This window comes from Panthera onca, chromosome X (genome assembly GCF_046562875.1).
Source record: "Panthera onca isolate mPanOnc1 chromosome X, mPanOnc1 haplotype 2, whole genome shotgun sequence".
Classification (NCBI taxonomy): domain Eukaryota; kingdom Metazoa; phylum Chordata; class Mammalia; order Carnivora; family Felidae; genus Panthera; species Panthera onca.
The window spans coordinates 31,759,699-31,773,205 of NC_138357.1; the positions used below are offsets into that span (position 1 = coordinate 31,759,699).

At 43.9% G+C, this 13,507-nt stretch overlaps 1 long non-coding RNA gene across 2 annotated transcripts in view; it reads right to left on the reverse strand.

The window, feature by feature from the left end:
• Positions 1-11,889: 11,889 nt before the first annotated feature.
• The window catches only part of LOC145713483 (uncharacterized), a 78,883-nt gene continuing 77,265 nt past the window's right edge, over positions 11,890-13,507 (reverse strand). Inside the window, exon 6 of one of the 2 annotated variants that reach the window (XR_014136618.1) lies at positions 11,890-12,123. This is a non-coding gene — a long non-coding RNA (uncharacterized LOC145713483). The remainder of the gene's footprint in view (positions 12,124-13,507) is intronic. The other variant, XR_014136619.1, reaches the window with a different exon arrangement.

Genomic DNA, 13,507 nt, shown 5'->3' on the forward strand with positions numbered 1-13,507 from the left:
ATTTGTGGACCAACTCAGAGGTCTCCTACTCAAAACTTCCTCCCCTCTGTTTTTACTAATTAGAGTTCCTAGAAGGAGGGGACAGAAGAGATTGACAACATGTTTTCAGATGCAAGTATTCCCTTTGGAGCCCCTGGTTCTCCAAACCTCCATTTATTTTGCTAGGCCCCACCCCCCACCCCCACCCACCCAGTGTGGCTAAGGTTAACCAGGAAGAAGAGGAAGGGTTGAGCTGCACCTCCTTTCCAACTGCCTACAGTGAGTTTTCCAACTGGGCGCTGGGAAACCTCTCTGGGGCCCAGAGGAGACAGCTGGCAGGCTCTTGCCCTAGCTCCCTCCACCAGGGCAGCACCGCACCCGTCCATCTGTCTGTCTGTTTCGTTGTGAGCTTTGGGTTAGAATTTCATTGAATAGAATTTTATTGAAGACAGGCTTTTCCGTCTTTAAAATAAAAAGTGTGAAAACCGTGGCAATGTCCACCTATTTTTACATATCTGCCGAGCATCTGCTCTATACCAGGCCCTGTTGTAGGCACTGGAGAGGTAGCAAAGCAGCACTGGGCTCCCGGGTACTCCCTTCACGCATCCAGCTCCCTAGACAGACTGGAAGGTTCCACGAGAGCAAGACTAGTGTCTCATATCTTTCACCTCCTCCTCAAAGGACAGTATTTGAACAGATCTTACTGAACGTGGCAGTGGACATTTTGGCCCTGGGTGGGAGAGTGCAGAGGGACAAGAGGACATCCACCCAGGAGGTCATGCCTTTGCCCTGGGTCACTCAGAGAGGAGACGGCGGGCACGCAGATAATTAAGAGTTGACTATACAACTCTACACACACACACACACACACACACACACACACACACACACGCTACGCATGGAAGCTTGGCCAAAGCACGCACTTACTCTTTTCTTGAGTTTCTCCTTTGATAAACTGGGGGTGACCCATCAATTAGGCAGTCCTTACAGGGGAGAAAAAAGGCATCGCGGGCATCAATGGCACCGACAGGAAAAAGGCCCCTTGCAGATCCAGAGTAGCCAAAACCCAGAGCCAAAAACTGAAAGTGTAAAAACTTGACAGATCAGCCCTGGCTTCGCACACAAGGGAACTGAGGGCTAGCGGAAGTGGGTGACTTGCTGTGGGTCACGGTGGCAGTCTGCGGCACAGCCAGGATTGCAAGCGAGGGCTCCTGTCTCTTTGTCGAACCTTCTTTCTGTGTGAGCAGAAAGCTTCGAGACAGAACGTCTCCCCAGATGAGGAGGAAGCTACTTCGGGTTTCCGAATTACGACGATTTGCAGTTCAACAAATATTTATTGAACATACACTGGGTGCTTACTGGAGCTGGCATTTGTGGACAGTAGTAGAAGGATATGGCGCGATGCTTGTGCTCCCGTAGCTAACTGAGGAAACGGGAGGCAAAGGTTTAAGGAAGAGTAACCGGCGGTAGGTGAGATGCCAAAATCGGGGGATCAGTGAGTCTAAGCGGGAGCTCAAAGGAGACAGACTCCACTGCTTCCCAGCTCATTGAGAAGGTGCCCTTGAGCCCAGCTGGAGAGGATTTATTTAACCGGGGAAATTAAGGACCACCTCAATTCTCAACTCGAGGGGGTTCCCTTCACGGTAGGGGCCACACGGCTGGAGAAAAGGAGTAGAAATAAGCTGGGCTGGCCGAGGCCCAGGAATTTCTATTCTTAAAGGCTACCCATGTGATTCTGATGCTCAGCCAGGCTGGGGGGTCCATCCATGTAAAGGATAGTGCAGAATGGATTGGTCGGTGCACCCCAACCCTTCTCTCCCTGGCTCATCCCGAGTTTCTCTCCGGGGGTGCTGGGTCGCAATAATTCTTGCCTACATTCTACTGAAGGGAAACACTGAGGGCCCGGAGACTTCCAATGATGTGTTGTTCAAGGTCATTCAGCAAGTGGTGGGGGTCTCTGTTTTCCTGCCAACCGGTGGAAACAGAAAGATCGCCAGATACCATCCCAAGGAAGATTCTGCTTCATTTCTCTGCAAGACAAATCAGACCCACTTGGTTGGCCAGAGTTGGTCGCCCAGGGTACAAAAAGGAGCAAGTCTCCGCAGCTGCCAGGTGTGTGGGCGAGCGAGGTGAGTGCCTGGGAGCTCGGAGTTCTAACTTTGCCGTGTGACTCAGCCCAAGCCACTTCCCCTCCCTCTTTGTGTGTCCTTCACCTATTAATAACGATGCCCCGCGTCACTGTTGGGCTTAGCTACCAGGGATGGAAAATGCACAGTGCAGTTAGTCGCGATGTGATTGCTGGGAACAGAAGGGACCCGCAGCCATCTGCCGACTGTTGCGAGTAAAATATGTGCTGACTGCCTTCGGAGTAGAGGTGTTTCCTTCCCAGAAACTTTCCTCCAGAAACGTTTTCATCTTGCGAACCCCAAACTCAGCACCCGTTAAAGAGCAGCCCACCCTTCCCGATGCTCTCCAGCCCCCGGTATCCACTATTCTACTCTCCGTCTCTGTGAATCCGACAACTCCAGATACTTCAGATCGGTGGAGTCATACAGTATTTGTCTTTTTCTGGCTGGCTGACTTCACTTAGTATCACGTCCTCAGTGTTCATTCGTGTTGTAGCCTGCGTCAGGATTTCTGTCCTTTCCACGTTTTGACTGTTGCAAACGGTACTGTTATACACGTGAGTATACAAATCTCCCTTCTAGACCCTGCTTTCACTTCTTTTGGATGTACACCCAGAAGGAGAATTGCTGGCTTGTGTGGCGACTGGCTGGTCATTCTCCTTCTACTTTTGTTGAGGAACCACCATATCGTTTCCCACGGTGGCTGGTACCGTTTCACCTTCCCGCCAGCAACACATAAGGGTTCCCGTTTCTCCATATCCTCGTCAACGCTTGTCATTCTCTGTTGTTTTCTTTTTATAAAAGCCATCCTCGTGGGTGTGAGGTGGCATCTCATTCTGGTTTTGATTTGCATTTCCCTGATGATGAGTGATTTGAGCACTTTTTCATATGCCAGTTGGCCATCCGGATGTCTTCTTCGGAGAAGTGTCTATTCAAGTCCTTTGCCCATTTTTTTTTTTTAGGTCGGGTCGTCTGTTGTTTTGTTGTTGAGTTTTAAGAGCTCTCTCTCTATTCAGGGTATTAATCCTTTATCAGATGTGTGAGTTGCAATTTTTTTCTCCCACTTCTCGCATTCTGTGGGTTGCTTTCCACTGTTGACAGTGTTCTTATCTGAAAACTTTGGCAGAACTGGGAGATGTTAGAATTAGGGTTTGAATCTTAAACTCAAAGCACCTGGATTCAAAATCTAGCCGTTTGATGTTGTGCAAGCGACTTAACCTCTTTGAGCCTGCCTTAGTTCTTCCATCTGAAAAATGGGTATGATGCTTATAATCGAACCTAGCTCATAAGATTACTATGATGATGTATAAACGAGATCATATGTCTCAAATCTTACCACAGAACCTAGCCCAAGTTAAATACTCACTACGAGGTAGCCTTTATGGGCATTGGGTTCAAGAAGGAACCAGCATCCAACTCTGGCTCAGGTCACGGTCTCACGGTTTGTGAATTCGAGCCCCGAGTCAGGCCTCAGAGTCTGCCTCAGATCCTTCGTCCCGCTCCCGCTCCCCCCACCCTCCCGGCCACTCTCGGACCCTGCCCCACTCACACTGTCTCTCGAAAAGATATAAACATTAAAAAAAAGAAGGAACCAGAATGATGTAATTGAAACGTGATATTCGTTATTATCAAATAGGTGAGTAGGCCAACAATATTAAATAACCAGCCCGAACACAGTAATGTTACGTAATATTTAACACTTGTGTTGCAAGTTGCCATTTACAAAGCATTTAAACATTCATCATTCATTCGAAAGGCTCCTCTGGAAACAGGATGAAGAGTAAGACAGCCCTACAGAATTGAGTGGGAGAGACCAACATGGGAAAAGGCAGTTTTAATCAGGTGATGAGTGCTAAGACAGACGCACAGCGCGCTGATGGGGGGCACAGAGGAGGAGAGTTCTGATCCGTGGAAGGCTTCTCAGGTGGGTAATATGGACACAAAATTCTGCAGGATTACAGGGCTGAGGGGAGGAAAGGGGCGCTGGAAGGGGCTGCGCATTCTAGAGGAAAAAACTACTGCAAAGCCTGGAGGTGAGGGAGGCCGGCTCATTAGGGAACCGCGACCAGTTTATCACGGCTGGAGCGTCAGTGAGTTTGAGCCCCACATGGGGCTCTCTGCTGCCAGCCCGCTTGGGATCCTGTCTTCCCCTCTCTGCCCCTTCCCCACTTGTGCACACGCTCTCGTGCTCTCTCAAAAACAAAATAAATATTACACACACACACACACACACACACACACACACGATGAGTAACAGAGAACAAGGTAGGCTCAATGATTTGTACAAGGTCCCAGAGACAGAATATGCTATTTGAGGAGTTCCTAGATCTTTACGTGTAAATCCCTTTTAAGGAATTCAAGTCTTGTTTTCCCATCGACCACTTTGCAGCACGTGATCATTTCAGAGGTACTTTATCTGAGTTTTTAGTTGGTTGTCACTGTACTTATGGCTTCGCACCCTTGAGCTTTAAGACATGCTTTTCCTTTCGTTGTACTTAGTGTTTAATGAGTAGTCTGGAAGCAAACCTTCTATCCCAGGGAAGCTCAAGTGAAGAGTCTGGGGCTCAGAAAGAATGAGCTGGATTCCTAGGCTCGGCCACTAATTAGCTATGGGATGGGACAAGTCACCTTCTATAAACGCCTTATCTGAAAGCCCTGGGGAATAGAACAAACGCATGCTCACTCAAATTCAGTAACTTTGTGAATCTCTTCTAAAATAAGTACACCTTCAGGGGGCCTGGGTGGCTCAGTCAGTTAAGCATCTGACTCTCGATCTCAGTTCAGGTCTTGATCTCAGGGTCGTTAGTTCAAGCCCCATGTTGGGCTCTGCCTTGGGTATGTAGCCTACTTAAAAAATAAAATAAAATAGAATAGAATAGAATAGAATAGAATAGAATAGAATAAAATAAAATAAAATAAAATAAAATAAAATAAAATATAAAATAAAATAAAATAAAATAAAATAAAATAAAATAAAATAAAGGATACCTTAAAACTGTGAAATAACCACTCTCTCATGAATCTGTTTGGTAAGTTGGGTTTCTGACTCTGTAATATGCTCATAGTTATTACAAATTTTCCCTGAAACTCTACTGTTTGCTCACCAGGGAGTATGTATCTGCTCTGCAATTGCTGAGCGGAGTGTAATCAGACTTAACTGTCAACCAAGATACGTGGGTATGTTTGTATTTTTCTCAGACACTTGTAACTGCTAGGGTTTTTTTCTTTTTTTTTTTTTTGGTGGGGTTGGGGGGGAGTACAATTCTCTAAGTTATGAAACCAGAAGGGAGAGAAAAAAATGAAAGAAGAAGGTGAATTTACACTTTCTGGAAAACCCACCACCTAATACGCCTTCTGTCATCATCCAAGTGTCTTCCTCTCTAGACCATGAACTAGGGCAAGCCACGAGTCTCAGGCACCTGTGAACCCACAGCCCCCAGCACAATTCCCAGTACATAGTAGGTGTTCAATACAAGCTCAGTGAGTGATTGAATGATGAGGGTCTGGAATATTTTGTCCTGTAACTTCAAGTGGACAGCCCAGTTTTTCGTGATCTCTGAAGATACTTGTCTTCCTATAAAAACCTGTCTCCCTGGGCGCATTTGATTTCTCAGTGGGCTTCCTTATTAGTCATTTCCTCATCACAGGACTTCCATCAAACCCCCCAGGTCTGCCCTCTGGCCGGTACAATATCCCCCCTGTGCCTTCCCACTGCAAGACTCAGGCTTTTCTTACAGCCAAGGAACCTCTGCGGCCTCGTGTGCGTTTTCACACACGCCCTGCGGAGACAATGTCCTGCCTTCAGTGCCCCACCCAGTCAGGGGTGCTGCCTGTGTTTTGAGACCCAAATTCTTCCTCCTCTGGGAAACCTTTCCTGAGAAGAGCCCCCGCACACCATGAACCCCTCCTGATCGTCCTGGCTGCAAGTGAAGTGAGCCATTTTATTATATAATAGGTAAATGGCCCAAGCCACAGAGATGTTCCACAGAGAGTGGAGCCTTTTTCCCCAAACAGATGGTGAGCCCCTTGTTGCCAGGGATGATGGCACCTGCTTCTCTGTCCCCAGGGAGTTCTCCCAAACAAGCCTCGCACGTAGGTGTGCAATCAATGCTTGCTGGTTGAGGGGGAGGCAGAGAACCGATCCGGGCCTTTCGGGGATCCTCAGGTCACAGATATTTACATTGTCTATGATTGCTTAATTAACCATCTGCCATCAAGTTGCCCCAGAAGCTGGACAGACAGGAAGCAATCCTGTCCCGACTTCAGATTAGATATCCGGAAGTCTCGGCTAGTCCTGACTGCCACTCACTAACGTGAACTTTGGCAAGCCAGTTAGCTGCGTTGGGCCTCGGTTTCCCCAATTAAAAAAAAAATAGGGAGACTGCTAACTTCTGGTTATGATGAGTAATAGGATTTGTATTTACCCTCCTGCATGAAACAACAACAACAAAAAAGACAATGTGAAGCAACAGTCTTCAAGATGCTAGGTATTGGGCAACACAGGACAGTGATCCCAGAGAGAAAACAAGCAAGACAAGCCCTATGAATGCGTCGGCTTATTTTTTTAACCACTTTGTTGAGATATAATTCACATACCATGCAATTCACCTGTTTAAAGTGTACAATTCAGAGACTTCTGGGTGGCTCAGTCGGTTGAGCATCCAACTCGATTTCCACTCAAGTCGTGATAGCAGGGTTGTAAGAGCGAGCCCCATGTTGGGCTCCATGCTGAGTGTGGAACCTGCTTGGGATTCTCTCTCTCTCTCTCTCTCTCTCTCTCTTCTCTCTCTCCCTCCCTCTCCCCTGCTTACACTCTCACTCTCTAAAATAAAACAAAATGAAATGTACAATTCAATGGTTTTTAGCATATTCACAGAATGTGCAACTTTCACCAATTTTAGAACATTTGAGCACAGGGGAGGGGCAGAAGGAGAGGGACACACAGATTTCGGAGCAGGCTGCAGGCTCCGAGCTGTCAGCACAGAGCCCGACGTGGGGGCCTGAACTCACAAACCGAGAGGTCATGACCTGAGCCAAAGTCGGACATTAACCGACTGAGTCACCCAGGCGCCCCTCAAAGTGGCTGCATCATTTTAAATACCCACCAACAATGTACAAGGGTTCTGATTTCTCCTCATCCTTGCCAATACTTGTTATTATCTGACTTTTTTTAGTACAGCCATTCCGGTGGGTACAAGGTGGCATGAAATTCATTGTGGTTTCGATTTGCATTTCTCTGATGACCACTGAGCAACTTTTCATGTGCTTATTGGCATTTCGTACATCTTCCCTGGGGAAATATCTCTTCATATTCTTGGCCCGTTTTCAATTGGGTTATTTATATTTTTATCATTGAGTTGTAAGGATTCTTTATATAGTCTAGATACAACTCCCTTATAAGACTGATGACTTGGAAATATTTCCTCCCATTCTGTGGGTTGTCTTTGTACTTTCATGAGTGTTCTAGGAAGCACAAAAGTATTTAATTTTGATGAGCCCAGTTTGTCTATTTTTGCCTTTTGCTGCTTATCCCTTTGGTGTAATAAATAAAAATCCTTTGCCAAATCTGAGGTCATGAGGATTTACCCTTATGTTTTCTTGTACGAGTTTTATAGTTATAGCTCCTATATTTAGGCTTTAAAATCCATTTTGAGTTGATGTTTGCATATGGTGTGGGGCATGGTCCAACTTCATCCTTTTACATGTGGTTATCCAGCTGTCTTAGCACTATTTTTGAAAAGACTATTCTTTCACCATTCAATGATCTTGGCACTCTGGTCAAAAATCAGTTGACTACAGACACATGGTTTTATTTCTGGAATCTCCACTTTATTCCATTGATTTATATGTCTGTCCTCATGCCAGTACCACACTGCCTTGATTGCCATTGCTTTGTAGTAAATTATGAAGCCGGGAAGTGTGAATCCTCCTCCTTTGTTCTTCTTTTTCAAGATTGTTTTGGCTATTCTGGGTCACATGCAATTCCATATGAATTGTAGACTCAGCTCACCAATTTCTAAAGAGAAGCCAGCTGAGATTCTTACGGGAACTGCATTACACCCGTAGGGCATCTTGGGAAGTACTTCCATATTCACCATATTAAATCTTCCAGTCATGGGCATGGGATGTGTGCCCACTTATTTAGATCGTTAATTTCTTTCAACAGTGTCTTGACGTTTTCAGAGTATATAAGCGTTGGTCCTTTTCTTAACTTCACACCCAAGTAATTTATTCTTTTTGATCTTATTGTAAGTGAAATTGTTTTTTTAATCTCATTTTGGGATTGTTCATTGAAAATATACAGACATACAGTTGGTTATTGTATATCGATCTTGTGTCCTGCAACCTTGCTGAACTTTTTTACGAACACATAATGGTTGTGTGTGTGTGTGTGTGTGTGTGTGTGTGTATTCCTTAAGATTTTCTACATACAAGATCATGATGGGGCCCCTGGGTGGCTCAGTCGGTTAAGTGTCCAACTTCAGCTCAGGTCACGATCTCATGGTTCGTGAGTTCGAGTCCTGTGTGAGGCCCTGTGCTGAAAACTCAGAGCCTGGAGCCTGCTTCGGATTCTGTGTCTCCCTCTCTCTCTGCCCCCTGCCCACTCACACTCTGTCTCTCTCTCTCTCAAAAATAAATAAATATTAAAAACATTTTTTAAATAAACGTTTAAAATTTAAAAAAAAAAGATCATATCATCTACAAAAAGAGATAATTTCACTTTTTCCTTTCCAATCTAGATGCCTCTTATTTCCTTTTCTTGCCTAAGTACCCTGGCTGCTACTCCAGTAAAATGTTGAGCTGCAGACATTTTTGTTTTGTTCCTAATCTTACGGATAAAGCATCTATTCTTTCACCATTAAGTATGATGTTAGCTGTGGGTCTTTTGTAGATGTGCTTTGTTAAGTTGAGGAAGCTCCCTTCCATTCCTAGTTTGTTGAGTGCTTTTATCATGAAAGGGTGTTGAATTTTGTCAAATGCTTTTCTGCATTTATTGAGATGCTCATGTGATTCTGTTTTGTATTCAATTGTTATAACACTCATTGATTTTTTCAGATGCTAAACCAATCTTATATTCCTAGGATAAATCCCAGTTTTCACGGTGGATAATTCTTTGTATATGTCATTACATTCATTTGCTAGTATTTTGTTGAGGATTTTTGCACCCATATCCATAACAGACAATGATGTGTAGTTTTCTTGGGGTGTCTTTGGTTTTGGTATTAGGGTATCAGGCCTCATAGAATGAACTGGGAAGGGTTCCATCCTCTTCCATTTGTGAAGAGTTTGTGAAGGGTTAGCATTAGCTCTTTAAATGTTATAATTTAGTGGTAAACCATCTGAACCTGGGGCATTTCCTTTGTGGGCTGGTTTTTTAAAAAGTTACTAATCGTGGGGCGCCTGGGTGGCTCAGTCGGTTGGGCGTCTGACTTCAGCTCAGGTCACGATCTCGCGGTCCGTGAGTTCGAGCCCCGCGTCGGGCTCTGGGCTGACGGCTCAGAGCCTGGAGCCTGCTTCGGATTCTGTGTCTCCCTCTCTCTCTGCCCCTTCCCCGTTCATGCTCTGTCTCTCTCTGTCTCAAAAATAAATAAAACGTTAAAAAAAATAAAAAAAAAAGTTACTAATCAGTCTCTTCACTTATCATAGGTCTATTCACATTATTTTTTTCTTCATCACTTTCAGTAGTTTGTGTTTCTCTAGGAATATGTCCATTTCATCTGTCTAATTGGTTGGCATAGAATTCCTTTATGTTTATGAAAGTTCATTTCTGATTCTAGAAATCTGAGTCTTCTGTATTTCTTTCCTGGTCAATCTAACTAAAGTTTTGTCAATTTTGTTGACAAAAGAAACAGCTTTTGGTTTCATCAATTTTTCTCTATTATTTTTCTATTCTCTCTCCCATTAATTTCCACTCTGATCTTTACTATTTCCTCGTGACTTGCTTTAGGGTGAGTTGGCCCTTCTTTTTCAATGTCTTAAGGTGGATGATTTGGCCCAATTTATTGACTTCAGGAAGTTTCCAGAATAGGACATGGGGAAGGGGAGCTGAGGCAGAGCCTGGCAGACCCCTGGAGTTGAGAGCACCAATCTGAGGGTTCAGGAAACCAAGTCAGGGAGAGTTTGTATATATTTGTCCTGCTTTTTAGTTGTTTGAAGTGAGAGGGTGAATACGGGCCCATTACTTGGTCAGAAATGGAAATTGTGCACATTCTTACAAAAAGCTTTATTTAAATCCCAGAATGGTCTTTCTAAAAATGGGAGGAAGGAAGGAAAGAAGGAAGGAAGGAAGGAAGGAAGGAAGGAAGGAAGGAAGGAAGGAAGAAAGAAAGAAAGAAAGAAAGAAAGAAAGATAGAGGGGCACTTGTGTGGCTCAGTCGGTTGAGCATCCAACTTCAGATCAGGTCATGATCTCACAGCTCGTGAGTTCGAGCCCGCGTCAGGCTCAGAGCCTGGAGCCTGCTTCTGATTCTGTGCCTCCCTCTCTCTCTGCCCCTAACCCACTTGCATTCTGTCTCTGTCTCTCTCAAAAGTAAATAAACGTTAAGAAAGAAGAAAGAAAGAAAGAAAGAAAGAAAGAAAGAAAGAAAGAAAGAAAAGAAAAGAAAAGAAAAGAAAAAAGAAAAGAAATAGAGGAGAGAGGAAAGAAAAGAAAGACAGGAGGGAAGGAAAGGAGGGAGGGAGAGGCAAGCATTTGACGTATTAGTATTGAGGCTGGCCAGTCAGGTGATTGAAGCCATCAGACACACAGGATTCCAAATTACAAGGAGAAAATATATTATTGAGATATAGCATGTATATACATAAGACTATTTTCTTAGATTTAAAGAGTCACTGGTGCAGGTGAATATATAATTGTTAATTTTCTCTTATTTTGCTCTGTAGCTAGGAAGAACAGAAGGAAAAGAATGGAGAAAAAAGAAAAAAAATCTGTTCTTCACTCTTTTTAGTTTGTTGTTGTTGTTGTTGTTGTTGTTGTTTAGAAGCCCAGGGAAATTTTATCAACACTGGTATTTACTCCAAATCTCATCTCCCAAAAAGTGAGATCCACTAACATCTGACTTTTATCCTAAATTCTACACATATATTTGCCAGCATTCATTTAAGTTAGAAATAAAGGTCTGTTTTAAATGAATAAACTCAAATGTGGACTGATTCCTTGTTAGGTAAATAATAAGAAGTGAAATCTTTCCCTACATGATTTCTTTTGTTTTGGCCCCCCTTACCTTCTTCGAAAGCCATCACTTTCCATCATTGGGTAGGCCTCTTTTGAGTTCTTTTCTTGGTAGCCAATATGAATTAAAATGTCAAGTTGAAACAGTTTTTCTAAAGAGAGAGATGCACATCTAGCCTCTGGAATCTTCTCGCTAAATACGGGGTCCATGTATCAACAGCACCAGCAACACTTGAAAGCTTTGGAGAAACAGAGAATCCCAGGCCCTCCCTGGACCTTCGCAATCACATTTTAACAAGGTTCCCTGGTAATTCCTATGCACATTAAACTTTTAGACACATACTGCTGTAGAAAGCAAAATTATCAAAGGAAACCCAAATACATATATATTTGGGATATATTTGGGTTTCCTTTGATAATTTATATATGTGTGTGTACACATATATGCATCATATATGTATATAATATATAGTATCACATATATTGTATAATATGTGTGTGCATGTATTTAGATAGACATGCAAGGGGATGATGCATATAAATGTAGCATATATATAAAACCATATAAAGGAATGGCAGCACATTTAGGATAGTGGTTACCTCTTAGAAGGTGCATTTGTTATCATGTGGTATAACCAATTACCCCAAACTTGGCTGCTTAAAACATACATTTTCTGGAATCCAGGCATGCCTTACCTGCGGCTTCTGCTTCAAGGTCTCTCGCGAGCACTGCAATCAGGTGTCAGCCAGGGTTGCAGTCTCATCTGAAGGCTCTACCGAGAGCATCTGCTTCCAAGTTCACTCACATCGTTCTTCGAAGGATTCAGTTTTTCACAGGCTGTTGGACTAAAGATTCAGTTCCTTATAAACTGTTGGCTAGAGGTCCCCCTTGACTTTCTGCCATGTGGATCTCCCAACAAACATCTCATAACATGGCAGCAGACTTTATCAGAGCAAGTGAGAGGGCAAGAGAGAGTGCCAGCAGGATGGAAGGCAGGACCTTTTGGACCCTAATTACAGAAGTGACATCCCATCACCTTTGTCACATTCTAGTCATTAGAATCAAGTCCCTAAGTCCAGTCCACACTCAAGGGGAGGGCATGAATACCAGAAGATAGGGCTTGATGAGGGTCATCTTTGAAAGCTGTTAGTCAAAAGCAGAGGGTGTCGGGAAAAGAAGAGAATTCTAGGGTGTGGGTACACAGGGAGCTTCGAGTGTATTTGCGATGTTTGATTTCTTAAGCTGAGTGGTGGGCACTTGGGTATTTATTTTAGTGGTTTATATACCTTTCTTAGGTCTGAAAGATTTCCTAATAAGGAAAAAAGGAAAAAAATTAAGAACGAGCAGGCCTAATCGTTGAATCTGTTTAAGAAAAAAAGGATGAAGGGATGGTTATTCGGCAAGGGGATGAAAGGGGCTCTGGGTGGCTCAGTCGGTTAAGCATCCAACTCTTGATTTCAGCTCAGGTCATGGTCTCACGGTCAGGAGATTGAGCCCCGTGCCCTGCTCCAAGCCCCGTGCCGAGCCCCACATCGGGCTCCGCGCTGAGCATGGGGCCTGCTTAAGATTCTTTCTCCTGCCCCTGCCCCGCTCATTCATTCTCTCCCTCTCTCTCTCTGTCTCTCTCTCTCTCCCCTTCTCTCAAAAAAAAAAAAAAAAAAAAAATTAAAAAGAAAAGGGGATGCGATCAGAGTAAGGGCCCAGGGGGTTGAGGGCTCATAGAATCATTTCTACTTTTAGTTAAGGCTTCCTAGATGCTCTCTAGTTTGCATTAATGCCTTCTTCTCCCATATTATATAGCAGCACATCTCATAATCTGTCTTACATGAATGTTGTGTAGGTGTGTATGTGTGCATTTGTCTACTCCCCTAGGGACTGTCAGGTTTTTATCGATTGTATGTATCTCCCTAACCTAGATCAGCCGGCACCGCGCTTTGCAAAGAATGGGTGCCAGATAAATGTTTTGCCAAAGCAAAGTGAATTTATTGCTTCCCCACCTCATTCTGACATTTGTGGTAACAGTTTAAGAGGCATTACAGCTTACTATTTATTAAGGCCAGAACCACAGGGTGAAACAGGAGGCATAAATCCCTTTGTCACCATACAGTTTTCAATTTTAAGTAAGGATTCATGAACTTCCTGGAGTAACTTCTACCCTCGCCCTTCAAAAGACTGAATTAGGACATCGAGGGACCAAAGCGCCATTCGTGGATATTTTAAGGTTGAGGG